The following is a 27,935-nucleotide window of genomic DNA, read 5'->3' on the forward strand; positions in this document are numbered from 1 at the left end:
TTGCAGTGCTGGAGACTGTCTCTGAAAGCCTTTGGTCATGGCAGTGGCAGCCTCGAGTGGCTCTTGGCATACTTGAGTCTGTGGAGTGCAAGGTTGACTGGAGCTCCGAGGCCATTGATACTATCCAGGGGTGAGCTGATGGGGCCCTAAAACATGGGGGAAGGTCGAGAGGACTTGGCTGCCAGAAGCATGCCAGAAGCATTGTAGATTTCTGGCTTCGAGAACTTGCTGACTTATGGATATAGGAAGGTAAACCCAGATGGCTCCAAAATTTTAAGTCCAGAAGAAAGGTGGGCGGGTACAATTGCTGATTAGGTCATGGTCGCCCTGTCCCTTTCTTTCTGGCCATCGTTTCTCCTCCCTCCCCCTGCCTTTGTGAGCTGGAGGGCCTGAGCCTGCATAGAGGTCTATTTCATGGTGACGATGACCTGCAGTAAGAAATCTCTCCACTTTATTTTGCAGCAGTAGTTAAATAAATTTAAGGAGTGATGGTGTAGTGGTATTTGTTTTGTTTTTGCTTTTTTTTTTTTTTAAAGTATCATTTAACTGAAAGTTATTCCCAATTTCACTGATCACTTTGAGAGGCCGAAACATGCTTTGATTTGTTATTTTGTGTTTGAGCTAGTTTATTTTCTCACAGGAATGCCAATTGTTCTGTTGTCACACATAATTAAGTATCTCAAATTGTGTTACTATAATACTTAGCTGAATTATCTCCCTTATTTTGACGTTTAATAAACTAAAATCTGTGTGAAACACACAGGATGGTGCATCTCCGTTGAGGGTTGTTCAGAAGTGTGACTTTTCCTGGCATGCTTGAGAATCAGTGACATTATTTTATAGAAACACTTTGCAACTGACACCAAAGCTAGAAGCTCCTGTAAAGGGCAGGGTAGGTAACGTGTTATGCTTTATGGGTCACTGAAGTCTCTACATATATTTCTTTTATTAAAACTTCAAAGTGTAAAAATCACTTCTGGTTCCCTGGCCAAGGCTCGGTCGGGGATCATGGTTTGCAGACCCTTGACATCACCTTAGCTGAAAGCTGGTCTCCCATGCGGTGAGCAGGGGTCCACCTCATTGCTTCAGCCAGGAAGATGCTGCCCTCATGCTGGAATTTACTTCAAACAAACTTGAAAGCTCTGGCACCGCTGCTTATTTCCATACTGTTGCAGGCTATCTAAAATACGGGAGATGCCTTGGTGTTTTGATTTTTTTACTCCTCTTGAACGGCTCTGAGATGGCTCATCGCGAGTTAGACATTTGCAGAAATGATCAAGCAGAGCTGCAGTCATCTTGCAGATCAAGTGAAGTTTTTTCTGAAAGCTTGTTACAGGCTTAAATTTCTGACCCCTTTCCATCCACTGCTCTTGTATGATTGGCTTCTTTTGCACCCATTTGGATCTGTGAAGCGTCTCCCCACCGTGGTAGAACTTTAGCTCTGATTTCATGTATGAGTCGGTATCCTCACTCCTCTTCTGCGAGGAGAAAGCGCTGCAGGTCCTGCGTGGTTTCCGTCCCCTCCCTGCACGCGGATGGATTGGGAGGTATTTGTGGTGTGTGAACTTGCTATCCCCAGAGGCTCCTGGTTCACTCCCCTGGACCGTACTCCTCCCTACTGCTATGGACTGCATTCCTCCCTCGTGGTTCATTCCCCGGACAGCATTCCTCCCTCCTCCTTCCTGGCTCACTCCCCTGGACCACACTCCTCCCTCCTGGTTCACTCCCTGGGCCGAACTCCACCCTCCTCCCTCCTGTTTCACTCTCCTGTGTGCCCACTCCTCCCTCCTGGTTCACTGCCCTGGGCCCCCACTCCTCCCTCCTGGTTCATTGCCCTGGGCCCCCACACCTCCCTCATAGTTCACTCCCCAGGGCCCCCACTCCTCCCTCATAGTTCACTCCCCAGGGCTCCCACTCCTCCCTCATAGTTCACTCCCCAGGGCTCCCACTCCTCCCTACTCCCCTGGGCTGCATTCCTCCCTCCTGGTTGACTCCCCTGGGTCCCCACTCCTCCCTCTTGGGGGCGTGGTAGTTTCTGTTGTGCTTGTGCCAGCACGGTAAGGCTGAGTGGCAGCTCCAGGGCTGTGGCTGCTCACGCAGCTGTGGCATTAGTGCAGAGAACTGCGGAGATGCAGCTGCCCTTGCTGTGATGCTTCGTGTGTCATAGTCGATATGGGAAACTGTGTGGGATGTGGATGTCCCAGGAAGGGACAGGAGCCTCCCCTCAGCCTCTGTCAAACACTTCTCAGCCAGGTGTGGTGGCTCACGCCGGTAATCCCAGCGCTTTGGGAGGCCGGGGCGGGCGGATCACCTGAGGTCAGGAGTTGGAGACCAGTTTGGCCAATGTGGTAATTTTTGACGTATTAAGAATTAAGGAAAATGACTCACACTCGTTTGCCTTGCTTTTTAATTGACGATTGGTGTAGCCCAGTAGTGTGAACTTGTTAAGCAACCATTCTTACCGAAAGACTAATCTTTAAAAGTCTCTTCCTCTGGACACGTCTTTGGCTGCTGTAATCAAATGCAATGTAATCAGCACTGGTTTCCTTGCTTGGCTAACAAATGCTCCGCAGAAACTTTGGTTTCTTGTTATTTTCATTTATAATTAGGTTTTAAGCCTTCTATTTTTTCTAGCTTTCCTGCGAGTTGGGAATAACTGTGATGGGTGCTTAGTTTGGGATGTTGACATACACTGTATGCCCAGCTATTATGCCATTGTGTGAACACTGATTTGTCACTTTCTCATGAAGACTGATTTCACCTAGTTTGGTAAATTCTATTAATTTTAAGGAAGGGGGTATGCCGGGCGCGGTGGCTCAAGCCTGTAATCCCAGCACTTTGGGAGGCCGAGGCGGGCGGATCACGAGGTCAGGAGATCGAGACCATCCTGGCTAACACGGTGAAACCCCGTCTCTACTAAAAATACAAAAAGAAATTGGCCGGGCGTGGTGGCGGGCGCCTGTAGTCCCAGCTACTCCGGAGGCTGAGGCAGGAGAATGGCGTGAACCCGGGAGGCGGAGCTTGCAGTGAGCCGAGATCGCGCCACTGCACTCCAGTCTGGGCGACAGAGCGAGACTCCGTCTCAAAAAAAAAAAAAAAAAAAAAAAGGAAGGGGGTGGAATGCAACTGCTGTTAGGTGGCTTTTTTAAGGATCAAGGAAATGTTGCCATGATTATTACCATTACAGAAGGAACATAAAAACACGTGCTGCCTTCAGTCATGATGAATATGTAAGTCCGCATCTGTGACTGCAGAAAACGGCAGCCCCAAATCTTAAAATCGTGTGGATGCACCAAGCCCATCTGCAGGGCACCGTGGAGCAGACTGCATTAGCCGAAGTTGGCTCACAAGTCCTGAGGGATGGTGTCTGAGTTATGATAAGTCTCTGACTTGGGATTAAACAGGCCTCCAGATACTGTGATATTCTAAACAAAGACACGATACTGCCCTGGGAGCCCAGTGGGCACCTGTAGGCAGTGTAGGTGAGAAAAGGCTCCAAGGAAGATTCCTGCAGCTCAGCTAGGAGGATTCTGTAAGGCAGTAGACACATCAATGTTCACATAAGAGTGTTGAGCTATATTCGTTCCTTTTAAGCAGCCAGGCTTGTGCGTGTTTTTAGGGGCACTCACATGGCGCCCCTTCCACCCTCACTGCTGGTTGTGCCTGTTTGATGTTCCGGATTTCTGTGTTAAGTGTGTCCACTCTCCAAATGTATCTCTGTCTCTAGAATATTTTAGAGTAGACCATTTATTGGTTAAAAGCTTATTTTTAGTGAGGGAGAAATCTTTAAAACTGGCCATACAGACCCTGCTATAAATGTTGAACAATGGAGTGTGTAATGTTTAACACGTAGTATTTAAAGTAGAAGTTTAATTTAGAAATCCTGTTGGAATGCCAACTTAAATTACCACCATCCGTATGCATATGGAAAAGAATGAGAGTGAATGTGCAGAATTGGAATTTTGTCTATTTTGTAGAGATTCTGTAATGTATCAGGTAGAAGCCCCACTTCATGATTTAAATGCATGAAGCTGAAATTACAAAACTTGATGAAAACACGCCTTTGAATAGTGAGCCTTTATCCTCCTTGAAATAGTGATTCATTCACTAACACGTCCACCTGCAACTTTGTCAAACACATTTGTTGCACTAGTTCTCAAGTGGGCTCAGTTTTCCAGACAGGCAGATTATTACTGTTTAAAGTTTGTCCTGATGATGTTGGTGAACGGGGAAAATCCTTTGATGTGGATCCTCTGTGTGTGTTACACATCAGACGCGGCCTGCCCAACCCCTCTGCCTGTAACTGGGAACCTTGACTGTCGGGATCATTGTAGAGAACCTTGAGGAAAGCAAAACAAGCCTCTGGAGTAGCAAAAGATGTAGCTGATTTCATGCAGTAAAACTTACACATTTTTCTTTAAAATGCATCCTTCGGAACATCAGCTTGCTGATTATCTTAGAATCGCTGTAGTCTGCTGACAGCAGTCGTGGGAACAGGTGCATGGCCCGGCTGATGCAGGAGGGTCTCAGAGCGGAACCACACTGCTGACGCCGAAGGAGGGGCTGGAGCGATCACGCTCGTGACTCGTACAGATGACCTTGGCTGACCTCCAGAAGAGGAAGTGTCAGTATCCAAGGAGGAAAAAGTATTAATTTCATGAGTGTTTGCCTTCACAATGGCTAATACCCTGAGTTTGTGGCACCTGCTGTCTCCAGAATGAGGAGTCTTCCCTTCCTGGCAGACAAGCTCTAGATGGGAACAGGAGCTGTGGCTGCTGGATTGAAGAGGTTTCCTTCTTGGGGAGGTGGCCTTCGAGCCTGACTCGAAGGAAGCTGTGACTGGCGGGAAATGGTGTTGGAGACAGTGTATTTACCAGGAGGGTCAGTGACTGAGAACCATCCTGTTCCGAGTATTGCCATTCTGGTTCTAGAGTAAACTTGGGGAGAAGCAACAGCCAAAAGCCTCGAGGAATATTCTGTGATGTTGATGACATTTGGTAGATTTGTTGCTGAGACTCTGAAATGAGAAGCCCTGGAGGTGCAGGTCTATCAGGCCATGCGACGTGGGACAGCTGCTGCTTCAGGGATTGGAGTCCCCGTGCCAGAGGCTCAGTCCTGCAGAGACTTTTGCACAGTGGGCAACTGCTGCCTCTGGTTGATTGTGAGTCCCCCAGATGAATACCCATGAAAGGTACTGTGTCAGCAAAGACCCAAACTCTGTGAAGCATTTCGAGATTTATTCTGAGCCAAATGAGTTACCATGGCCCTTGATACTGCCCTCAGGAGATCCTAAGAATGTATTCCCAAGGTGGTCAGAGCCCAGCCTGGTTTTATAGCTTTTAGGGAGACATGAGACAATCAATCAAATAAATGTAAGATGTACATTGGTTTGGTCTGGAACTGTGGGACAACTGGAAGCAGGGGTGTCCAGGTCATAGGTAGATTCGAAAATTTCCTGATTGACAGTTGGTCGAGAGAGTTGTCAGATAAGGGGTTGTGGAGACCAAGGCTTTGTCATGTGAAGGGAATCCTCCAGGTAACTTCGGAGAGAATAGATTGTAAATGTTTCCCATCAGACTAAGAGTCTAAGTTCTGTCTAATTCCAGAAGGGAGGTGGGGTGATGAGGCAATTCCGACCCCCCACCGATCATGGCCTGGACTAGTTTTTCAGATTAGCTATGGAATGCCCTTGTCAAAAGCAGGGGCTGTTCAGATGGCCAAAGGGGCTTCAAATTCTAATGTTTTTACAACCAGAAAGTGATTGTGTTTCTTCTGTGGATGACAGCCAGTGTGGTAATTAATATTTTATTAGCAGATTAATTTGGAAGTCAATGTGTTTTCAAGTATGTTAATTATTAAGTCATCAACAAACAGAGAAGGGCTTGCTTTGAAACCAGCCTGAGACTCAAGAGGCTCACCAAAGAAAACGATGGACTTGGGAGAACTGATTCACGTGTTTACTGCGCCAAGTTTCAGGCATTATGAGAAGTCTGTGCTGATACATTTGTGACTTCAGAACTTAAATCTTGATGGACTCTTAAGAGTGAGGCTTTTTTTTTTTCTTTTCTTTTTAAACGGTCAGTGTTTCTGTCTCCTGTGTTTTGTCTTCCAGCCGCTGAGCACTTTAGCCTTGTGTTCATGTGGCCTTGTTCTCCGAATCACCCCCTTTGCTGCTCCTCTGTCCTGCCCGCCTTGATCGCGTCTTCCCCACCCCGTGGGTTTTATCCCGAGGACTGCTCTCCACTGTGTGGAGTGGAGGATCAGTGGACACTGGCTTTACCGACTCATTTTCTGTGTAGCTCCCAGTTTCTCAAAATCATAATTGTCTTGGATTCCCTGTGAAACTGGGAGTCAGGCCTTGGGCGCAGTGCTGGGTGGCCTTGGGCACAGTACTGGGGCAGGAGGGAGAGATGAGAACAGGAGGGATGGGTTTGTCAGGGGAAGGAACCCCTTGCCGAATTCCTGTGTCTGTTTTAGGTTAAAGACGAATGTCCGGGTGGGTGGATGTCTCACCGGGTGTGGCTGGACCTCGCTGTGCTGAACCCTGAGCAGGGGCCCCAGCAGCTGCCTCCTGCCAGGCCGGGGCAACAGGGCTGGGCTTTCACCTCGGGGGTGGGTTGTGAGGGCTTGTGCCAAGGTGGAAGTGTCTGCACCACCTGAGGGGCATGTGGGAAGCTGGTCTGTGCTCCTTACCTGGGAGAAGCTGAGCTCACTTGGGCCAGAGCCTCTGGGGAGGTAGGAAGGCAGAGGCCTAGAATTCCTGTTTTCCCCAGACAGCAAGGAAGCTCAGTGTTGCACCTGCTCTGAGATGCTCTCAGCAGCCATATATAGTTGATTTTAACATGAGGGAAGGTGCCAATTAACCTGGCTCTGTGGGGAGCTTTGAGGAGTCCAGGCCTTGGGCCCCGGGCTTTTTAATGTGTTCCTTCCTGAACAAAAAGCAACAAAAGATCCCTGTGGCTGATGCCGACTGCGTGGGGTAGGACATGCCGAGCTTGTGTGGGGCTTGCCCCTGAGTTTCCTTGGTGCTCCTCCCAGCCCCCACAGACACCAGCCGTTCCAGGCCGAGGCTTTTCCTGTTTAGACCCTCGTTGGTGGTGTCTGCGATCCTGGATCGAGGGCCCAAGCACTTCTTTCATTATTATAAATGATTCACCCGAGATGCACGGCTGCCCCCAACATCTCACGAGCATGAGATACAGCCAGTGTCGCTGCCCCAAGCTCATAATTCTAGTGGAAAGGGGAAATTTTACTTTTAATGTGCTCGTGTGACTCAGATGCAAATATTCAATTCCCGTTAAACTTTCAAGACCTTGAAAACCTCTGAGATTCCTTGGAAGCCGTTCCTTGGCCCCACGACTAACTCCTGTGGAAGGAGGCTGGGGTGGTCTGCATGGTCTGGGGTCCTGCTGTGTTCTCCAGGATTCCTTAGGTTTCATCATTAGTCCCAGCTCTTCAGCAGGTGGAGCTGATTGACTCTGACATTTCCATTATGTTGTTCTTGTGTTGCCTCAGTTGACTTAGAATAGTCAGTATTTACCAGAAATAATTGATGGCGAGATGGGAATTATTGGTGATTCCCGGACATAGGCAGCCTGTAGAGATAAGCGTGTTACACAGTGTCTGATTTCTGAGATGTTGGTCCAAACCTGCTCAGCAACACACTTTCAGGGGTAGATTCCTGTGCAGGAGAAGCTGCTTTTCCCCGAGACACGGTGGTGGCCCCTGCACTGGCATGTCAGGGTGGTTGTGTGACTGGGCAGGGCTGGACGTGCTCCTGTCCACCCCTGCGCTGGGCGCCCGCCTCCGCCCCACATCTGTGTCGAGGGTGCCTACCTTTGTTCCCCCAGCTCGAACTCATAGAATTGTGTACCTTCCTTGACACATTCCTGCATAGAGATGATTAGATCTGGGGGCTGAAGCTCAATCTGACATGCATGTAGGTAAATTATTCATGTGAATGACTTGGGTCCTCCACGTTCAGGGTCAGGAGGCGCGAGGTGGGTTTGGAGACAGCTGCCTGGCCTCAGGAAGTTTCTCTCAGAGTCTGTTTCTTTCTCTAGCAAAGTAAATGCTGCCTACCTCACGGGGCTTGACACACGCTCAGTACTCAGATGCTGTCTGGTCTTTATTAGAGTTAGTATTTGGGGAACAGCGTGGCTGGTAAGAAAATGCGTTATCTTTACAATTTATAGAATGTCATACAAGGCAAGCGTGAAACCGGGACTCTACCGTAATCTGAAGATGCTGGTGCTTACTCTTCTCCTTAAGCATTTTGTTGTAATTCTGGCGTGTGTCAGCCAAGTCATATGACGGCACCGCATGCGTGATGCCAGCTCAGTTACCTTGGAACGGGGAGCCTGAGGCTGCCAGGGAGCATCCCTCCTGCCTCCAGCCCTCGGCAGTTTGTCTGTCTCTCTATCCTTCCCTCTGTCCCTCCCTATCCCCCACTCCTCCTCACCACTCCTGCTCCCCTCCCTACCCCCCTCACTTACTCTACAACTGAGGCCCAGACTTTGACAAATCGCAGCTGGGCCTATTTATCGCTTGGTTGGGAAACCAGAGGGAAGGGGGCCCAATTACTACAAAAATAGACAATTGAAATAGAATGTGAGCCACTTTTGCGTCTTGTTTTTTATTTTAATCTGAATATAAAAGGCAAGTGTCAACACAAAATCGGTGGTAACTGCGCCACACAGCTCCGAGTCTGCCTTGTCGGGCCTCCGTGGGTTCTCACGCCCTGGCCTTCTCCATGAGCGTCTGGACACGCCGTGGCTGCGAAAGGAGCATTCAGTTATGGTCCTTTGAATGTTCCAGAGTCATGTTTAATAAAAATCTTCACGTTTACCCACAGCCAAGTCTTGATTTAATAAGAGGTACTGCAGGTCTCTGGGTGGGCCTGAGCCTCTGTTTTCGAAGCAGCCGCACCATCCGGGGGGCAGGTCCGTGTGGGCTGGCAGGCGGCCTGGTCCTTGGAGCACAGGGTGGACCTGACCCAGTCCTGGCAGTGCGGGGCCTTGCAGTTCTAGAATGTAGTGATGCAACCTGTGGCATAAATAAAAAGCCTCATGTGCCCCCATGAGAAGCTGGGACTTCCCCTCAGTACTGTGGTGTGCTGTGTTTGTGATCGTGTAGATGTAAAAGGGTGAGGGAGATGCCTAAAAACCAGGATTCCAAAGACAGCCCTTCATGTCTGGTGCTTTCATGTGTGTATGCACACCTGTTTGACGCGTGTACACCTTCACTCGTGCCCCTGTTTCATGCGTGTACACCTCTTCATGTGTGCATGCACCTGTTTCGCGTGTGTATGTGCCTGCGCATTCACCCTGTATTGCGTCATACGTTGTATTTTACAGATTTTTTTTTCCAGTTTGTATCGTGAGCTTGTAATGACTTTGTGAAGAAAAGAGGGGGCCCTGGCAGCCTTTGACTTTGAGAAACGTGATGTCACGGGAACAGATGAGACAGCCCGGGTGAGGCCGGCAGAGGCCATCGTGGCCTGGGAGTCCGTGCACATCCACTGTCTGTCACTGTGTGACAAGTGACCCCAAAACCTAGGGGCTTAAGGCAACGTACACGTACGACTGTACAGCTTCTTCAGGTTGCAAATTCACGGCAGCCCTGCTGAGCGACTCTGGCCCAGTCCCCCGGGTCACCGTGAAGATGCTGTCCAGGGCTGCAGCCATCTGTAGGCTCAGCTGGACTGGAGGTTCTGCTCCAGGATGCTGAGCTGACGTGTCTGCGGGCAGAGGCCTGCTCCTCCACACCTGGCCCCTCCCTGGGGCTGCCAAGTGCATTCCTGCCCAGGGCCGCTCCTTTCCCCAGAGACGTGGGAGTGCTGGTCTTCTGACCAGCGTCAAGGTGGCCGAGTCAGGAGCAAAGACTTGTTTCCCCTACTCAGAGGCTACTCCTGCAGGGTTGGGCGACAGTGGAGGTCGCGCAGGAAGGTGTTCGCTGAAGACCGTGCTCTGTGACTTGACGGGTGTTCCTCCCAGGAGGGTTAAATGGAGACTGGACGCTGGGAGCAGAGTCCTGCGCGACCCCGCATGTAGTGGGCTCACAGCAGAGCTAAGTCCTTCCTTTACAGATACTTTTCAGAGTCTGCCCGCCTTTAGATTCTCTGATTAATGTGTCTGAGGAGGGTCCCAGGAGTCTGCCACCTGCCAGGCCAAGGAGGTTCCCTGCATGTGGCTGGTCCCCTGACGCCCTGAGAAGCGTGGCTCGAGAGGATCACCCGAGTTTCCTAAATGAGTCACCTGCCTTCTCTTTGGTTCATGCCTCCCCCAGGCTGGGTCAGTCCTGTCAGCTGCAGCGATACCTGCATGCTGGGGTTACAAGGAGATGGGGGTGTGTCTGGTCCCCCAGGGAGATTCGGTGACTGAGGATGCTGTCATAGCAGCCAATATGTCCTTATTTTTTTCACTTTTAATGAAGTTCAGTTACTAGGTTTTCTGAGGCACAATGATGTCCTTGTGAACAATTGGTGAACAAGGAAGCAAACAAGTGTGGGAAAATGATCCTGCCCTGAAACCTAAAAAACGGCAAAACAGTAAAGAGCCCTGAAGAGCCCATGGGGCAGTGAGGAGACACCTCAGTAATGGTTTAAAAAAAAAAATGAGATGATACTGAAGTAAAGGTAAACTAAATTTTGGGTCTCCTATGGGTAAAGAGATTGTGGTTTATATTTTATAGGCCTGCATTTTCATAATTATTTATTTTTCTTTGTTGCATTTAGAATTAGTTGCAATAAATGTGATTTTTTTTTAAATTAAAAAATTGGGATATATGAAGTCTAATCCCTTTGTGATATTTCTGTACTGTGAGACTCCACATACAAAAGTGAAGCCCAGACTGTCTATCTCTAACGAACCAGAGAGAAGTGGTCATATCCTGCAGGCTGGTCTGGCCTCCAGGCGTCTGGCCATCCTCCCAATCTTGGGCACACCTGTGTCACTGGTGCTTCCTGCCAGGCTGTGACTCTGCCCAGGTTTCAGGAGCACCTGGAACAGTTTTCCTGGGGGTCCTGCTTTGTCCTGGTTCCTGGAAGCACAGGCTTTTGATGAAGGACTCTCCCCACCGCCAGGTCAATTGGTGATTGCCCCCCAGGCTGTATTTCTCGTATGAGGCGCAGAGAGTGCGGGCGTGGTGTCCCGGCCCTGGAGCCAGCTCTAGGACTCCACAGCGGCCTTGCCTCCACCCCTCATCTGGGAACAGGGCGGTGGGGAGGAGAAGGAACCAGGGTCTTGCCCCTTCTGTGTCTCGAGAACATGGGAACACATCGTCCCATTGCCTTGCACCATTCACAGCCCAAGCTTGTGTGAAGTATTTATTTTATAACCTCCCCCGACAATGATGTATTTTATATAAGCAGCACATAAAGTAGTGATTTAATACCCTATCAAGCAAGATCTAAACAATAAGGAACAGATATCACTGTAGAAAAGTTACTTTATCCAGGAAACATTTATCAACTGCAGGTGGAAATGAATCATGGCTTCCTCCTCGGCGGCTCCTGAGAAGCCTGTGAGATTCTGTCCTGTTCGCAACTGTTAGTTTATAAGCTATACCTTTCCTTCTATGATGTTAGTTACAAGCTCTACCTTTCCTTCTATGATGCTTATTTCTTGCCTGTTCAGCACTGTTACAGTTACAAGCTCTACCTTTTTTTCTTCGATGTGTATTTCTTGCCTGTTCACCACTGTTAGTTACAAGCTATACCTTTTATTCTGTGATGTATATTTCTTGAAGGCATGGACTAAATCCTAATTCCACAGTATTCGATGCACATACTCGAGACACTTGTTTGAATGAATGGATTAATGGAAAAGAGAAGTGGTGACTTCCGTTTTAATTCATTATGCCAAACTTTGTTTACACACACAATTTTATGGTCCTTTGGATAAACTGAGCTTCCATGCAGGGTGGTTAGAGATTGTGGGAGTGCAGCAAATGGCTCTGTGTCTCTAGGCTCACGAAGGGCTTGAGGGACTTGATGGCGGCACCCGTGTTGAAAACTCAGTTCTGCAAATCCATTCGATGATCTGCCAGCACACACAGCCCTGCTTCCCAGCTGATTTCTGCACAGAGGCTTCTCCTGAACACCCCAGGTGAACGTGGGTTCAGCCAGCACTGCTGCACTTCCACAACAAGCCAGGTGCTGCAGGGATGAGGGAGAAGGGCAGGACCCGGATCTTCCTGGGTCCCAGGGCCCGTGTGGGGACACTGCCTGGCCTGGCTCTTGTTGGGGAAGTCAGGGAAATGATGGCATGGAGCTTCTGTTGGCAGGATCCGCTTGCTCAAACATGGATCCCAGGTCTGTGTGTGGGAGGCAAAATAGAAATTTATGTGGATATCATCAGTAACATAGCAAATGCGGGCTTCTTCCCTAGGGTGGCTGACCCTCTCGCTCATCTGCTGAGCAAAGGTGCGGCCCGGCCTCCTGGGCCTCCACAGTGAGCTTTTCCCAAGCTCTGTCCACTCTGTGGAGATGGCCGGAGCCAGGGCAGACATGGGGTGTTTGTAACTTTTTTTTTTTTTTTGAGATGGAGTATTGCTCTGTCACCCAGCCTGGAGTACAGTGGTGTGATCTCGGCTTAGTGCAAGCTCCGCCTCCCGGGTTCACGCCATTCTCCTGCCTCAGCCTCCCAAGTAGCTGGGACCACAGTCACCCACCACCACGCCCAGCTAATTTTTTGCCTTTTTAGTAGAGACGGGGCTTCACCGTGTTAGCCAGGATGGTCTCGATCTCCTTACCTCGTGATCCACCAGCCTCAGCCTCCCAAAGTGCTGGGATTACAGGCGCGAGCCACTGCACCCAGCCAGGTGTTTGTCAGTTTTTGAAAGCTGCATTTAAAGAATGAAATAGACCGAACAGAATTACTTACTTTTGAATATTTAATACTTAGTCTACAAGAACACTTAAATATAGTTAATGTATTCAAATAATAAGGAAGAACTTTCCAAAGCAAAAGTACAAACCTTTTACTTGGCAGGGATTTCACTCTGTTTCTAAAAAGCCAGCAAGCACTTTTCCTGAAATAGACCCGTCTGTTCCTCTACATAGACCCTACTAACGTTTTAGCTGCATTTCTGCTGTATCTTCATGTGATAGATGATAGAAAATTCCTTGCTACTGGAACTTCACGATGCCTTCCTTTTAAACATCAGATAGAAAGTATGGATAGTAAATCTCAGATTAGTTGCCATTCTCGGTCTTGGTAGAGCTGCCACCAACAGCCTCTGTCAGTTACAACAGAGTGTGTCTCCCCAGCAACCAGGCTTAGATTGCAGACCGAGCCAGGCTCACCCAGGATTGAGTGCAATGTCTTCCAAAGCTGTAGCCGCTGCTCTCAGAGGAGACTTGAGCCCTCCCTTTGATGCCTGCAAGTGGCTGTTCTCAGATCACAGCAGCTGCAGCAGCATCTCGGAGGATGCCGGCAGGGGTGTCCTGGGTATTGACACCACAGCAGGGGCCTGCAGTGTCGGAATGAAATGGGCCGTGACACTGAGCAGCCTAGAGGAGTCCACAGCCACGTTTCAAAGGTGCAGCGGCCCGAGGTGAACCCCAGAGCACTGAGGAGCCTGGAGTTGACCTGTCTCGAGTCCATTGAGAGAACTGGCTCAATTCTGTACCTGTGCGGGCAAAAGATGACTGTTTGGGCTTGGCCCCTTCCCAGGCCAGGGCTAGGAAGGTTGTCTGCACAGCTAGTGGGAGCTTGACTCTGTTCACACTTGGGGCTGAGTCCCGCTCCTTTCTGTGAGCCCAGGGAAGATAGACATGCCGAGCTCTCCTGTAAGAGGCCCCTGATGAGTCGAAGCTGAGCGCCAGGATGGTCGGCCTTGTGGTGTGCGGGGCAGGTTCGGGGTGGGCACGTGCTACGTGGGGGCCCGGCTGCTGTTGTCACTAATTGGGCTCAGCAGACGCTGCCGGTGGACATGGCTCCTGTGGTACTTGGTGATTTTCTCCTCACAGGAGGTACTTGATGGGTTTCCCTGCGGTGAAGGTGTCGGTGCTCTGACAGGCTGCCTGACTGGAGGAAGGTGCTGGTGGGGTTGTGCTCCGAGGCCCCGTTCCTCTTAAGGAACAGGAAGGGGGTTTGGGATCCTGCTTCCGGCTGCGCTCGCTTTCTAGGTTCTTGGCCTCCACGGCCGGGAGGAGCTGAGCGCCGGCCTGAAACTTGGACCCGTTCTACAGCCTCCGTGGCGCTTGTGGTGGTATGCGGGATGTGGCCCTTGGAACTCCAAGCCCTACCCTGGTATGCCACGCGTTGGGGCGTCTCAGGCACCCGCTGTGTGCCAGAATCCGTAGTGGGGTGGGCGGTAGCAAGGGCTATGGGGTAGAGGGGACACGGTACGTGGATGAGGATGAGAAGCATCAGGGATGCACTTGAGGCAGTGACAGCAGAGCTGAGACCTGCAAGGAGGGGACTGGCTGTGGGTGTTGGGGCTCAGGGAGCTGCCTCTACTAGAGCCACAGTGCTCAGTAAGGGCAGAGCGGGGTACTGAGGCCTGGGGAAGCCGTGTGCACAGTTCGCATCAGGTATGTAGGTCTGCCGGGCTGTGCTGCCCTTCTCAGTCCTGGCTGGGCCTGGGGTCCCGGAGGGATCTGAGGGTCCTGGCATCTCCCTCTGCTTGCTTCCCTGTTTCTTCCTGGTCAAGGGCTGCTTGTTTATTGCAATTCTGGCAGTTATTCTGAATATTAAGAGGAGTTTCACAAAATTGTAGGGGGAGAGGGACCAGGGATTCTTTTTTTTTTTTTTCTCCCCCTGATTTTACACGGAGGCTTCTGCCGTCCCTTAGTGTGGAGACAGAGTGCAGATGTTCTGTAGTTTTGTCCAGGAAGAGAAGAGCTTCTGAGAAGTCACAGATCTGATCGTTGCAATAGCACTGACATTTTTAAATGGGAGAATGCTGATGTCTATAATAATCAGAGTGAAACTTCGATAGCTTCAATATAAAGATGCTGAGATGATCTTAGAGCCACTTCGTCCATAGATCCTTCTACAGAGTGGAGTGTGACATCTCTACCAGCCTCTGGTCAGTGGCCGCCTGTGGCTGACTGAATGCTTGAAGTGTAAATGAGAAACTGAATTTCTAATTTTTTTTAAATTTTAGTCAAATTTAAATAGCTATATGGGCCGGGCACCATGGCTCATGCCTGTACTCCCAGCAGTTTCGGAGGTCGAGGTGGGTGGATCACGTGAGGTCAGGTGTTCGAGACCAGCCTGGCCAACAGAGTGAAATCCCATCCCTATTAAAAATACAAAAAAATTAGCCGGGCCTGGTGACAGGCGCCTGTATTCCCAGCTACTCGGGAGGCCGAGGCAGGAGAATCACTTGAACTCGAGAGGCAGAGGTTGCAGCGAGCCGAGATTGTGCCACTGCACTCCAGCCTGGGTGACAGAGGGGGACTCTTAAGGAAAAAAAAAGATTTTAAAAACCCTACATGCCCCTAGTTGCTTCTGTAGGAGACGGCATGGTTCCAGAAGGTAGACTAAGTGTTGAGGACTCTGCAGCATCAGGCTGCAGACAGTCTCCCTTCCTAGCAGCGTGTGCCCCTGGGCTGCCCTTCTACCAGAAGGGATGGTGGCATCTCTGGGAGGTATCTGTGGACTCAGATCGGTGTGGATTAGTGACTTGTGTTACTCACAGATACTTAATTTTATGGGTAAATGAATACCTGGACTTGCTGCAATTTCAGGGCGAGATTCGGGAGTAGGGAGTGAGAAGTGACAAGGGGACCCAGGGCTTGTTCTGCCGCCCCCAGGACCTGCTCGGGGCGTCTTCCCGTCTGCAGCTGCAGCGCCTGCCTGGGGCACCCCTCCTCTCTGAAGCCCCAGCAGCTGGTCGGGGCATCCCTCCCCTCTGAAGCCCCAGCACCTGGTCGGGGAACCCCTCTCCTCTGAAGCCCCAGCACCTGGTCGGGGAACCCCTCCCCTCTGAAGCCTCAGCACCTGGTTGGGGAACCCCTCTCCTCTGAAGCCCCGAGACCCTCCTGGCCTGCGGTGCTGCTTCTCCAAATGCTGCCCTTGGCTGTTTTCCAGGAGTCACCGGCACCCGATCAGGCTGCGTGTGTCACTTCTTCATGGATCTGGGGTATCAGTGAAGTCATTGAAGCTCATTTGTCTCATCTTCCTCCTCATGTGCCATATCTCACCTGTTGTCTGTCCGAGTTCGTGTGTGTGCGTGTTGTGCGTTCTCAGGCTGTACTTGGTGCTTAGGTGACAAGAACGTCTTAGGGCAATGGACTGTCTGCTCCAAAGGACGCTGTGTGTGAATCGAGATACGGTTTATTTGTGGGGTTTAAATTTCCTGGATGTTGGAGGCAATTAGGGGGAAACAAGGTCTAAAAAAGCCCCTGGGGAGGAGGAAGGCAATAAAGAAAAACGTAACTTTATACACACTTAGCAGTTGATTTAATTTGAAGGTGAATTTTGTATTTTGGGGACTCCTAAAGTTACTGTTTGTTGGGATTCCTTGATGAGCTTTTCTTGTTTTCTGTCAAGTAGAAAGTAAAGTGCATCGGTTTTGTCTTTAATTTTGACTGACTAGAATCTAATTCCCTTTTTCTCCCATTCACGTTAGGGTGGGGATTGGACTACAAGAGCTGTAGGATCTCTTTATTTCTGATCTTAAATGAATTTTTTTTTTCACTTTTTTTTTTTTTGGTGAGTTGCTATTTTTTCCTTCAATTCACTGTTCTTTGTTTTGGAAAATGTTATATTTGTACTGTGCTTTAAATGTACACAGTGGTTCTAAATTGCTACTTTTCTTTAAGGTTAGATATAACATCATAATTAAAATGTCATCCATAAATCAGGCACAGTCTGAGGCCTGGAGACCCCTCTTGTCACTTCCTTCCAGCTGTGTCTCCTTCCCTGGCCACGTTGCCTCTGGCCACGTCTCCTCCTTCCCGGCCACATCACCTCTGGCCTCACTGCCTGACACCCTCCCTCCTGGTGACCTCCGTGGCTCCTGCTGACTGCCCTCCCGAGGGTCTGGTTGAGGCTCCTTCCCCGTTTTCTGCTTCTGAGTGGGTCTCAGGGCCTGGATGTTTCATAGGATGCAAGTTTCTTCCCTTCCAGCCGTGGGTCTCTGGGTGACAACTCCAGAGAGTGCACAAAGCTCTCCTTACCCACCTGGGGGCCCTGAACCCTGACCGCCAGGGCTTGTCTGTGGGGTGTGGGGCAGACTCATGCATGAATTGGACTAAAAAGGTGCTTCCAGGAATCCTTGTTTTAAGTGCACTGGAGCAGAGATGGGGAGAGGGGACCACCTGGTTTGCTCAGAATTTGGTGGTGATCACAGCCAATGAGGCAACATAAGCCCCTCCTCAATGAAGCATTCCACAGACTGATTTTACACATGACAGTTGTGATGGCTGGAAAAGGCTTCACACAATGAGTGAGTTTGAGCTGCATTTGAAGAAAGAACAAGTCCCTGCAGGTGGAAATGAAAGATAAGGGTGACCCAAGCCATCAGCAGCAGCGGAGGTGGGGTTGTGCCGACTTCCCATGGATTGTTGGCATGGCTGAAATGCAGGAGAGGGCAGGGGTGCTAAGGAACAGCAGGGCGACATTACGATCCCCCTGCAGGGAGGGGACGTGACTGACATATTATCACATGCATACAACTGAGAGATGATTTGAGGATGATTTCTGGGAGCATGTGGGAAGGGCACATCATCAGTTCTCTGGATCTCTTTTTATGAAGTGAAAACAGGCCTCTGTCTCTCTTGGGAGCTGTTAAGATCAAATCGGATAATCTATAGCGAGCCTTGTAAATGCTAAAGCTTATGACAGACTGTTCCAGGCCCCTTGTCTTCACCCTCCTTTTCTCCTCAGTATCGTGAACCCTGCTGGGTACCACACTATCTGCCTGGCTTCCTCCTCCATAACGTGAGCCCTGAGTACTTGCTGGGTACCTCGCTGTCCACCTTCCTTCCTCAGTAACGTGAGCCCTGAAGTATTTGCTGGGTACCTCGCTGCCTGCCGTACAGCTGGCTGTAGCCTTGTCAAACGCACTTGGCTGGCACATAAGCAGAAGTGCTCACTGGACCTTGGGAGGTCTTTCTGACATGTGGGTGCCTGCTTTTCCCTGTTAGGCTGGAGCTGCAGGAGCCCCCCTAGACCAGACAGAGGACCAAAGCTGTGGCCTCGGGGTGGGGGCTGGGGGAGCTCCCTGGGTTTATTGTGTGGGTGAGAGCACACTTCAGTCTTGCTGCGGCACCGGGATTCAGGGATCCTTCTGGAATGTTCTGAGTGAGAAACAGAAAGTGTGCACAGGTGCGTCTTCTACGGATTTTATGGTTATCTTGGGAGAACACTGGTGCCTCTGAGCTATGAACCTGCAGAACCACTTCTTCCACTAAGACTGCCTTTATATAAAGAATGACTTACAAACAATGCTACTTCAGATGGAGGTGATGGAGTTATTTGCAGGTGTGGCCTGAAAATTGAACAAAATGACTCTTTCACCTCACGAAAGTACCTTACGTTATTCCCAGTGATTAGACATTTGAGTTTTCCAGTGAATATTAAAATATAAAAATCTTGTGTCCACCACTTTCTTATGTGATCAACGGTGATATTGATATGGTTTTTTTTTTTTTTTGACGTAGAATGAAATGTGGAAGCTGCTCATAACACTGAACCAGTGTTTTCTAACCAATGTGTGATTACAAAATCGTGTGCTGGTAAAAGCCATTCAAGTGCAGGACGGACCAGTCGACTTAGAAGGAATTGGGGCGGAAAGGCCCGTCGGCCAGAGCGCAGACTCCACGTTGCAGACAGCCTGTACTGAAGTACTGCTTGTTATATTTGGCAGCAGAGAATACCTAAAATTATCCGAAAACACATTGAAAATACTTCTTCTTAATTGTGTATCAGCATGGGGTCAGACTTTTTTCATAAACTTCAACCACGACTCTGCAGCCCACTGAACGCAGACAGCCCATGAGAACCCTGCTTTCTGAGATGCAGAGATGTTAGGCATTTTCACAGCAGCACAAACTGTTTTCATGCTGCTGCTTATTTTGGAAAATGGTTTCTTTAAGACTGTGTTAAGATGTAATGACTTTATCACTGTAAAATGAACTAAATTGTTACCTTTTTTTTTTTTTTTTTTTTTTAGACGGAGTCTTGCTCTGCCACCCAGGCTGGAGTGCAGTGGTGTGACCTCAGTGCACTTCAACATCTGCCTCCTGAGTTCAAGTGATTCTCCTGCCTCAGCCTCCCTAGTATCTGGGACTACAGGTGTCCGTCACCATGCCCGGCTAATTTTTGTGTTTTAGTAGAGATGGGATTTCACCATGTTGGCCAGGCCGGTCTCGAACTCCTGACCTCAAGTGATGCACCTGCCTCTGCCTCCCAAAGTGCTGAGATTATAGGCACAAACCACCACTCCTGGCCTCATGAGAAACCTTTTTTGTGATCTTTAATAAAGTGCAAAGTGTTCCTGAGACCCAAAGTTTGAAAACCACTGGCTTAAACTGACAAAATTGTCCACGACTCTTCAGTATATCCTCTAATCTGTTGATGGAGAAAGGACGTAAGGGTTGCTTTACTTTTGTCATTTCACAACTCAATGGTGCTGGGACAACTGGGGTATCCACATGGAAAAGGATGGACTGGACCCTTCCTCACCCTACACACAAAGCTCAAAATGGATCCAGTGTTAAGGAGCTGACTGTGAGACCCATTCTGTCAGTCTGCTGGGTACAGTAACGGACACCACAGACCGTGTGGCTTAAACAACAGCATCTTATTTCCTTTGTTCTGGAGGCTGGAAGCCTGGGATCAAGATGCAGGCAGGGTTGGATTCTCTGGGGCCTCACCCCATGCTGTGTAGACGGCGTCTTCTCTGTGTCCTCACAGGTTTCTCTTACGTGTGTGCAGCACTGAGGACTGTGTGCCTAAATTGTCTTATAAGAACACCCATCATACTGGATCAGGGCCTACTCTTAAGATCTTATGGGACCTAAATTGCCAAGTTAAAGGCGCTGTATCTAAATATAGTGACATATTGAGTTTCTGGGGTTGTGACTTTAACGTGGGAAACTTGACAGGGGGACAGTTCAGCCTATGACACCTTTAGGGGAGAATCCTGGTGAAACTGTTATGTTGGATTAGGCAATGTTTCCTTAGATGAGACGCCTAAAGCATAACAAGCAACTGACGGGAAAAAGACGGTATCAAAATGAAAAATATTCATTTCAGAGGATACTGTTAAAGTACAAAGACAACCCACAGAATAGGATACATCATGTTGATAAGGGCCTGATATCAAGAATATATTTAAAAACTCTTAATAAAAATCCAATTAAAAATGGACAAAGAATTTGAATAGACATTCTCCAAAGAAAGACATATAAATGCCTTAAAAAGCACATGAGATGTTTAACAGAATTCGTCATCTTAGAAATGGAAATCAAAACCAGCGTGAGATACCACTTCACAACCACCGGGACGGGTAAAACCCCAGTATTGGACAGTGACATGTTGGTGAATTTGGGAAAACTGAAATCTTGATATATTGCTAGTGGGAGGGGAAGTAAAATGGTACAGTTGCTTTGGAAAAGTCTGGCAGTTAATTCCTCAGAAAAGTTAAGCATAGAATCACCGTACGACCCAGGAATTTCACTCCTAGGCATATGCCCAAGAAAATTGAAAGTATTTTTACCGAAAAGTCTTACATAAGAATCTTCATAGCGGCATTATTCCTAATAGTAGAAACAGCCCAGGTGTCTGTCAACGGATGAATGGATAAAGACAATGTATGCACAATGGAATCTCACTCAGCCGTAAAAAGGAACAAAAGAACGTGTGCTCCAACCCAAATGAGCCTTGGACGTGAAAGATGCCTGCGCCAAAGATCACGCACTGTGAGATTCCACTCACCTTGGACGTGAAAGATGCCAGCACCGAAGGTCACGCCAAAGGTCATGCACTGTACGATTCTTCTCACAACAGGTGTCCAGAATGGGCAAATCCAGAGAAACGGAAGTCGGCTGGCGACTGCCACGGGCTGGCGGAAGGAAGGAGCAGGTGCTGACTCTTTAATGGGTTCAAGGTTTCCTTGGCCAGTAGTGAAAAAGTCCCGGAATTACATAGTAGTGGTTGGTTGTTGTACAGCTTTGAGAATATGCTAAAAAGACTGAATTGTATCCTATAATATTGGGGCTTTTATGCTTTGTAAATTGCTTTTCAACTTAACAAGGAACTCAAGAACTTCTTTGGTGTTGATAATTAGAATGTGAAAGAGACAATATCCAAAACATGTTACTATGTAACTCATGTCCCCAGAGAGTTAAACTTCATTAAAGGATGTGTTTAAGCCTAGGAGACACAATGATCCTATACTATATGTTCCAGCCCATCTTACTGACTTCTGTCTCACATAACAACCATATTCAGGGAAAACCGACATGTAAACGTGCGCTGAATGCTATGTAGAGGCACATTCCTCTTACCCGGATGGTCTTTAGTGGTGCAGTAAGAGATACGGTCATAGCAACGTTAGTTTAATTTCCAAGGCAACAGGAATTTGCAACATCTGATGAGTTAGATCTACCTGCACAGCTCCTAATAGGGTTGCCCATTTCTGTGTGGTGTCTGTGTACGTTCTTGCTGTGGAAATAAGTGATAGTACCTGCATAAACACTTGCCTGGAAATGCACACGAAGCTGGTGAAAGCAGAGGACAGGCGAGAGGGTAGCATGGCTCAGCCCTGGCAAAGTAGACGGTTATTCCGAATGCAGAAGATTCAGGAACACGATCCTTGGGAAGACTGGTGAATTCCGTGGATCTCACCACTGTCGGGTTGTATCTGTGTAGCCAGTTTACCGGAGCCATCAGAACCGCATGTGTTGGTATCAGTGTCATCACTCAACGCTTCTGACTTTTCCTGGTGCTGAGGATGACTGCATGTGGCGGAATCAAAGTGCTCACTTAGCACAGATCACCAGATCCCAGTTCTTTTCTATCAAGGGGGGCAGGGTTAGGACCCCCCCCCCCCACTCTCTAATCGTATAAGAACTGGGATCCGATGATCTGTGCCATCGAGAGAGGCAGGGTTACAACACCCCACTCCCCAATCCCATTGTTGAAAATAATAGTTGGCTTGGGAGGGTTTTTACTCCTAAGGTTGAAGCCGTGCATTTCTGGAGTCTGGGCTGTCAGCCGTGGTGGCTGGGGAATGCTGGGGCTGTGGTCGCCCGGCCGCCAGCAGCCCTGCTGGTGGGTCCTGCCTCTTTGATACCGTTCCTTTCTGAAGCTTGCTTTCCCCGGTCCTGGAAGTAGCAGCACTGGAAGAATGGCCTCCTTCCTACAGCGAAGCTGTGCCAGAAGAAGAGAAAACACAGAGCTCCGTTGAAGGATGTGATGTTCAGGGCACCGCACCATTCGTTCTGCTTCTCAGCGGTGCCTCCTGGTTGATGTTACCATCACCTGGCATTGCCCAGGAGGTAACTCGCAGATGCCACACTGATGGAAAGCCGCAGGAGCGTGGTTCGAGTCCAGGGCCAGCTGGAGCATATCAGCAAGGTCGGGCTGGACACCTGTGGTCCACCCAGTGGGTGGGTCTGTGGAACTGGGGTGGCGTGAGAGCCAGAGGGTCCTAGTAGAACCCTGCCAGATGACAGGAAAGAGGCTCATGAGGAGAGGAACCAGTGGGATCGAGACAGGGAACCGAAGGAGGAGGTCAGGAAGGAGCGAGCTGTCACAGGGCGCACAAGCAAATGCACCTTACAGGATGCAAGATATTGGAGACGGTAATTATAGATGACTTTTCTCAGTCTTTTTATTGTGGTAAAATTACATAGCACTCTGTTTTTAAGTGTATGGTTTGGTGGCATTAACTGTGTTCACACTATCATGCCGCGATCACCGCCATTGATCTCCAGAACTTTCTGGCCTCCCCACACTTGAAACTCGGTCTACCAAACACGAGCTCTCCTCCTGCCCCAGCTCTGGTAAGCACTACAGATTGCTTGTGAAATAGGCTTTTTCAGAAGAGAAGGGGCAAGAAGAGCTCTCAAGACTGTCTTGAGATTTGAGGAAGTGTTTTAGGTTTTGCTCTCTGGTTCCCAGTGTAAAGGAACTATTGAAGATGTGGGAAGGCGAAGGTCTGTGATCTCAGGAAGTGCTGGGCTGGGCAGCTATCCCGCTGTGACGGGGGCACGTGCCCTCAAACCCGCCTGAGATAATCGCGTGAGGATGGTGCTGCGTTGTGACAGCTCTGAACTTGGTCTCCTTGAACGTTGCCAAGTACACAAGCTTTGGCGGTTACCGTCTAGTGTCTGCGGGAGACTTAGAATTTGAACATTGTTGACTGTAGAACACACTCACTCTGATAACACTCTATCTGTTCTCATCAATAGGAAATATGCTGTGTCCTTTTTTTCTTTTTCTTTCTTTCTTTCTTTCTTTTTTTTTTTTTTTTTTTTTTTTTTTGCCTTAATATTCTGTGTTGCAGTAGCAGTAGTTGCAGCAGACGCTACTTCTGGTTCATGGTCATTGCCAAACACAAGCTTCTGGAAACCGTGTGAACAATGGAGGGGAAAGTGTTTTTCCGCAAAGGGCTTTTTTGAACATCTTGTTTTTCTCTGGAGTATCTGTTGTGGTGTAAAATATTTTCACATTTAGGGGTTGGTAACGTGTTTTTTACTGGTCAGCTTTGAAACCCCGTGTTTCTGCATGTCATGGGGCTGCTTTATCCTGTTACTCTATGATATCGCTGGTTTGCAAAACTATTGGTTATTTCACTTTAAAAACCAAAGCAGCTTGCAGTATGAGTGTGATTCCTGTAAGAATTTAATTGTAAAATTGATTTGTGTTCAATAAACTTACTGGAATGACTAGATCAGTGGACAAAAGATAAGAACACGTCAAGTCTCTGGGCCAGGAAGGACTTCCAAATAATACACGTGATACACAGTAATTACTTAACAAAAGATTAGATTTAGTACATAAGTATTTAAAACCTCTATATTTTCTATTCTAGCCATTCCGCAGTGCCCATGAGGGTGGGCTGCAGGACAGCCTGTGGAATGCAAGGTCTGTGGGCGCTCAGGTCCCTGGTATAAAATGGCATCGTGTTTGCATATGACATAGGCACGTCCTCCTGCAGACGTTCAGTCATGTCAGGGTTGCCCATAACGGCTGTACCATGGACATGCCATGCAAGTAGTTGTTAAACTATATTGTTTAGTGAATAATAATGAATAATAAAGTCTGGATGCTTAGTACAAACACATTAAAAAGATATTCTTGCTCTATGGTTGGTGGAATCCACAGGCCTGGAACCCCGGGAGAGAGCATAAACTCTAGAAGCAAAACGAACAAATAAAGAACTTGAGGTCATCAGGGACGGGTGTGGGATCACACTGAATCTCGTGTGTTTTGCTGTCTGTGTCACTGCAGAGTGTAAACGGGAACTATTTTTAGCTTAAGGTAAAATAGGTAACGGGAAACACTGTGGAATGGGCACGAAGGTGCGCCCCTCATTACCACGTGTTACAGCCAAGCGTCTGCCTCCTGGGGAACGATCTGTTCTGTGGGGAGACTAGACGTTGATGATTTCCGGATATGTGAAGGGAAATGCCCTCCGAGAAGCGTGGCTTTGGCCGGAGCACGTGAGACGAGAGTTAGCGTGGCATGGAGTTTCCACAGTGCCCCTCAGCCCTGCTGCTTCTCTCCCCACCCCTGGTCCTGACTCTTACCAAGGGAGGAAATTTCAACCCCGCACAGGGCTGTGGGTCTCTAGGGCAGGTGCTGCCTTCTCCTGAACAGGCTGTGGCAGAGGAGGGTCTGGCCTTACTTGAACTGTGAGAGATGCTCTCGGAGATCCAGCATCCTGCAAACCCAGGTGCTGAAGGTTCCTCTTTCACCGTCCTGCAGGGAGAGGCCGCTTTTCTTGCTTCCCCTCAACCTGAGCTGATGTCTTGTCTGTTCTGTACACCTAGTTCTCAAGAGCAGTTATTGTTAATCATCCAGCAGACAAACCCCATAAGGTGACAGCCTGGGAGGGTAGATGGGGCTGGAAAGTAGTTTCCTGAATAACAGGGTTCAGTTTCCTGTTTTGGCGTCATTTGACCAAAAGACCCCAAATAATTGAAATATTGTCAGCAAAACACCCATGCTGTATCTGAGTTTTTTTTTTTTTTTTTTTTTTTTTTTTTAAAGGAATGGGTGCAAACATTTAACAGGGACCTGACGAAAAGAGAAGGATGTCTTCTCTGCAATGTGAAGGTCAAGGCTGGTTGGCATTTGCCATCTGTGACTAGCAGCGACCCAGGTTGTTTCCCTCCTGATCCTCCAGCTACTGCTTCAGTTCCCACCAGCAGGAGGAGCAGCGGGAAGGTGCCTTTTCCCCTTTGAAGGGGATGAGGTGAGAGTTGCACCTGCCATTTCGCAAGTCCCTGGGGTGATTCTCCAGCATGGGTGGGAGTTGGGTTTGGAGGCCTGAGCCCCGTGAAGCTGGGGTTGCTGTTCCCTGAGCAGCAGGAGCCTGGACTCTGGGAAGTGGGGTCAGAAGGTAGCCTTTGCTGCATCCACAGGAGGGGCCCCTCGTCTCAGTTGACATCTTCACTGCAGAAGGGGGTGTGGGCTTCATGGTCCATTGATAAATAGAACGTTACTTTTTTTTAAGCACATCGAACCCTAATTCAGCCTTTACTAAAGTGGCATTTTGTAATTCCACTTGATTTCATCGTTATACCCGCCGGAGGGAATGCTTCCTGTAAACCAGAAGCATCTCTGAGATGGTTCTTGGCCCATAGAGAGTTCATTTTCCCAAGGTTGAAGACACAGCCTCAGGAGGGGTTGAGGACACACTGTGACAGCCTCAGGAGGTCCTGGACATGTGCCCAAGGTGTTTGGGGCACAACTTGGTCTTTCACATTTTAGGGAGACGTGAGACATCAATACATGTGAGATGTTCGTTGGTTCGGTCCAGGACGGAGGGACAGCTCAAAGCAGGGAGGGGTTTCCAGGTCACAGGTAGATCAGATAAATGCGTTTCTGGTGAACCTTTCCAGAGGAAGCAGTCAGATCCGCATTTATCTCCATGTGCAGATGGTGACTTTGAGTTCTGTCCTCTGTCCATGAGGAATTTCCTTGCAGACTGGTTGTGCAGGAGGTACGTGGCTGTTTTTCCCCCCAGTAGCTGTCTCTGTTAGGAAGAGCATGGGAGGCAGGTTTACCCTAAGCTGTCTCCCACCTTGATTTCCCTTTAGCTTAGTGATTTTGGGGTCCTGAGATGTATTTTCAGCTTCACACTTCTGAACACACTGGCACTCTAAACAGTGTTGTTAGGAGGCATCTAACTTAGAAGAAGAATCTATTTGGAAGGACTTGAGCACCTTCCTCTTTGAGAGACACAAGCCTCTGTTTAGTTTGCCCCAAGGCTGTTAGGCTGCCCCGGTCTGTGAGCTTAGAAAGCTGTGCCCCTCTCAGGGCCTGGCTGTGGAATCTGATGACTTGGAAGATAATCCAGCATCTACATGTTTTGGAAAGCAGATTGTCTCTTAAATTTTTGGTGATTATGATTCTAACACTAGAATTTCAGTGTGTATTTTCCACCCTTCTTACTTTGTCTCCTCACACCCTGAGATGCTGTTGCATTTGCCCTTAGGTTTCATTGAGGGAGGGTCAGTTCTGACCCTTTCTTAGATATTGACCTGGAATGAACAGAATCGAGATTCAGAAAAACCCTGGAGCTGTGAGAGTGGTTGATATCTATGTAAGTGGGGTTCATGTGTCAAATTCAGGTTGAAGAAATACCAATTCTAGGCTGAGCATAGTGGCTCACACCTGTAATCCTAGCACCTTGGGAGGCTGAAGTGGGCAGTTCAATTTTGAGCCCAGGAATTCGAGACTAGCCTGGGCAACATAGCAAGACCCTGACTCTACAAAAAATTAAATAGTGGTGGTGATGTGCACCTGCGGTCCCAGCTACTCGGGAAGCTGAGGCTGGAGGATCACCCAAGCCTGGCAGGTTGAGGCTGCAGTGAACCCTGATAGCACCACTGTACTTATGGTGCACTGTGCCTGAGTGACAGAACAAGAACCACCACAAACACACACACTATCAATTCATGCAGTGGCCAGTTCTGCTGGGACCACCTGTTAAGTCTACTCTGGGCCTCATGGTTTGAGAAGGGTCTGTCCAGGGGAGAGAGGGAGTAGCTTGAGGGCCTAGAAGCCAGTTCTTGTGGTTCAGCGTAACTGTGGGTGTGGAACTGGGGGCAGGGCTCTCCAGGGGCATGAGTGGGTAAGCTGATGGGATTCCAGGATGAGCCCCTGTGACTTTGCCTCGTTTACATCCGTCCAGTACGAATCCACAGGCTCTTACTCTAGAAGCTTCTGCCGGGGCTGATGGACTGGCCCAGGGACAGAGGGTGCCCTCAGAGCCTCAGGGTGCCTTCTGGTTTAGGAAGAGCACTTAGTCTCCTAGATCTAGGATTTATGGCACTACAGGGGACTGGTCACACTCGGAGCAGCAGCCACCTACATTCTAGACTTGGTTCTCGCCGAAGTATTTTGGAGCCTGTTGGTACCCTGTGTTCTGTTGATCTGTAAAACAAGTTAGAGTTGTAACTAGTTAAAATCTACTTTTAAATTTTTGCCACAGAATATGGCAGTTGTGGTGGAGCCTGGCCAGAGACCCCCACCCTCGGACGCTGCCGCATGCTGGGGTTGCAAGCGTTGCCTGCATCGGCTGTCCCTCCTGGTGTGCCTGTGTTCTTGACATGGGCGCCGGCTGAGGCTCGGCCTGTGGGACTCGTGCAGCCATTTGTCCGTGTTCCTCTGAGGCTCCGCAGACTTCATGGTCCCGTGGCAGAGCATACGGTATCTGCTTGCATCCTGATTTCCCCAAACCAGTGCACGTGAGGCCTCCCTGGAGAGCTTGTGGGAAGCCCTAGCCCACCCTTTTCT

General features: G+C 49.0%; 2 long non-coding RNA genes across 6 annotated transcripts in view; both read left to right on the forward strand.

The window, feature by feature from the left end:
- The window catches only part of LOC135970048 (uncharacterized), a 122,176-nt gene extending 100,838 nt beyond the window's left edge, over positions 1 to 21,338 (forward strand). For 3 of the 4 annotated variants that reach the window (XR_010585486.2, XR_012433171.1, XR_010585484.2), the window contains exon 4: positions 19,132 to 21,338. This is a non-coding gene — a long non-coding RNA (uncharacterized lncRNA). The other variant, XR_010585485.2, reaches the window with a different exon arrangement.
- A 3,359-nt stretch (positions 21,339 to 24,697) lies between these two features.
- Positions 24,698 to 27,935, forward strand: part of LOC135970049 (uncharacterized) — a 50,807-nt gene continuing 47,569 nt past the window's right edge. For both annotated transcript variants that reach the window (XR_010585489.1, XR_012433173.1), the window contains exon 1: positions 24,698 to 25,386. This is a non-coding gene — a long non-coding RNA (uncharacterized lncRNA). The remainder of the gene's footprint in view (positions 25,387 to 27,935) is intronic.

This window comes from Macaca fascicularis, chromosome 3 (assembly GCF_037993035.2).
Source record: "Macaca fascicularis isolate 582-1 chromosome 3, T2T-MFA8v1.1".
Taxonomy (NCBI): Eukaryota; Metazoa; Chordata; class Mammalia; order Primates; family Cercopithecidae; genus Macaca; species Macaca fascicularis.